At 42.6% G+C, this 2,500-nt stretch overlaps 1 protein-coding gene across 1 annotated transcript in view; it reads right to left on the bottom strand.

The window, feature by feature from the left end:
* Positions 1–2,500, bottom strand: part of mcm7 (minichromosome maintenance complex component 7) — a 10,174-nt gene that overhangs the window by 125 nt on the left and 7,549 nt on the right. The gene's annotated exons all lie outside the window — the stretch shown is intronic.

Genomic DNA, 2,500 nt, shown 5'->3' with positions numbered 1-2,500 from the left:
AACTGAGCTGCCATTTCAGGTTGAGTTTGAGATTAATGCTGTTGCTTTTATTATTAACATTTATTGTTTTATTATTATTATTATTATTATTATTAAACTCTTTTAATTATATAGTCATTAATTTCTAATGATATGAAAGGAGTTTGCCAAACTAGAATTGATTCGCAGGCAGATAGGAGTAACAGTGTGTGTGTGTCTGTCAGTGTGTGTGTGTGTGTGTGTGTGTGTGTGTGTGTGTGTGTGTGTGTGTGTGTGTGTGTCTGCATTCATTACAGTAATCGTTAAGCTGACAGCCAGACGCGTCTCCATGATGACAGCAGGGTCAGAGGTCATGCAGGGTCAGTCAGGCAGACGTTTGACTGTCACTGTGCTTCATCCAGCGCTGACATCAACACACACTTATTGATGACACGACAACAGAAATGATCAGCCGTGTGTGCGTGCGTGCGTGCGTGTGTGTGCGTGCGTGCGTGCGTGTGTGTGTGTGTTTGAATAACCACGGTAAAGAGTGAAGCATCAGAGGATTTACTGTGGTGAAAACACTGATCCTCTGTGTGTCTCTCAGCACCTGCTTCTCTTTAATCTCCAGGTGTTTTGCTCTCACCTGTGTGTGTGTGTGTGTGTGTGTGTGTGTGTGTGTGTGTGTGTGTGTGTGTGTGTGTGTGCGCGTGTGTGAGAGAGTGTGTGAGAGAGTGTGTGAGAGAGACAGAGAGAGAGTCACTGTTGCAGCAGAACAGAGCAGCGTTTACTGTAAAATAAAGACACACAAATAGAGGAGCTCACCTGTACAACCAGCTGAACACACACACACACACACACACACACAACTGCTGAAGCCAGAGGAACACACACTCTCTTGCTAACACACAATTGCTCTCTCTTTCTCTTGCTGAAACACACACACACACACACACACAAATGTTCAACATAGGGACACACCCACACACTCATGCTGACACAAAAATCACACACATACATACAATCACTCTTGCTGACACAATTACACACACACACACACACACACACACTAACAAAATTACACACCCTCTCTCTCTGTTGCTGATACATACACTTACACAAACACACACACACACTCTCATGCTGACACAAAAATCACACACACACACATACAATCGCTCTTGCTGACACGATTACACACACACACACACACACACACACACACACTAACAAAATTACACACCCTCTCTCTCTGTTGCTGATACATACACAAACACACACACTCTCTTGCTGACACACAATTGCACACACACAGACACACACACACACACACATTCTCTTGCTTACACAAACACGCGTTTGCTCTTGCTGACACAATTGCGCGCACACACACACACACTCTTGCTAACACAAATTTACACTTTGCTGATACACACACACACAAACACACACGCTCTCTTGCTGAAACTTTATTTGCGTGAAAACACACACACACAAACACACACACACACATACTCTCTTGCTTTTTTTGTATGTGTGTGTATGTATGTGCATGCATACATGTGTGTGATTGAATGTGTGTGCGTGTGTGTGAGTGTGAGTGTGTGTTGAGCTGCTGTAGATCAGAGATTTCTCTGGATGATCTGATACTACAGTAATGTCAGAAATGTTCAGAGAGTAAGTGAAGTGCTTCAGGCTCCTTCACACACACACACACACACACACATTCAGCACATTATCAGTGTGTGTGTGTGCGTATAATCAGTGTTTAAGATATAAATCACAGAAACCCCTCAGTGTCTTTGTGTCTCCATCACATTCACAACACATTCCTCTCAGATCATGAGCGATATCATGTTCAGCCCCATTTCAGATCAACACACACACACACACACAAACGCACTTAACATCGCTGTGTGTGTATCATCAGGTCAGGTTTGAGGTCACTGGCAGATGTGAGATCCAGAATGGCAGCATGTGTGGTTGAGCAGCGCCCTCTAGTGTCTAATGTGGGCACAGAAATAAACACGATGGGGGAAAAGCCCCTAAAGCGGAGCGGACAACTGACGGGTTGCCAGGTTTCAGTAACAAAACTACCCCAATGACCAATCAGACTAGTACAACAACAGCAGAACTCAAAATCTGCCACTCATAAAATACACATTAACATCACTGTAGGCATTTGGGTTATTGTTGTTGAACATCACTGTCTGTGTGTTAGTCAGTATAACTGTTTATGTTTAATTAATCAACTCACTCTCATTTAACTGCTGTGTTCAATTAAACATTAAGATGCTGGATAATTCTGGTGAGCCACACACTTGTGAAATTAAATATAAAGTCATTTTAAAAATCTAAAATAAATCAAATAAAAGGTCATAAAGCGCACGACTGAAGGGTTGCCAGGTTGTTGCAAAAAAACAAACAAACAACAGAACCCAAACTGAAGATATGCCCCTCAGTGCTGTTCATAAAATACAGATTCGACATTACTGTGTGCATCAGACACGCTTTCTTCACCTTCTTTCTTTTTCTGTGTTGC

The sequence above is a fragment of the Danio aesculapii genome, chromosome 14, assembly GCF_903798145.1.
Source record: "Danio aesculapii chromosome 14, fDanAes4.1, whole genome shotgun sequence".
Classification (NCBI taxonomy): domain Eukaryota; kingdom Metazoa; phylum Chordata; class Actinopteri; order Cypriniformes; family Danionidae; genus Danio; species Danio aesculapii.
Note: the sequence above shows the minus strand (reverse complement) of the source record. Positions and strands in the feature narration are given on the sequence as shown.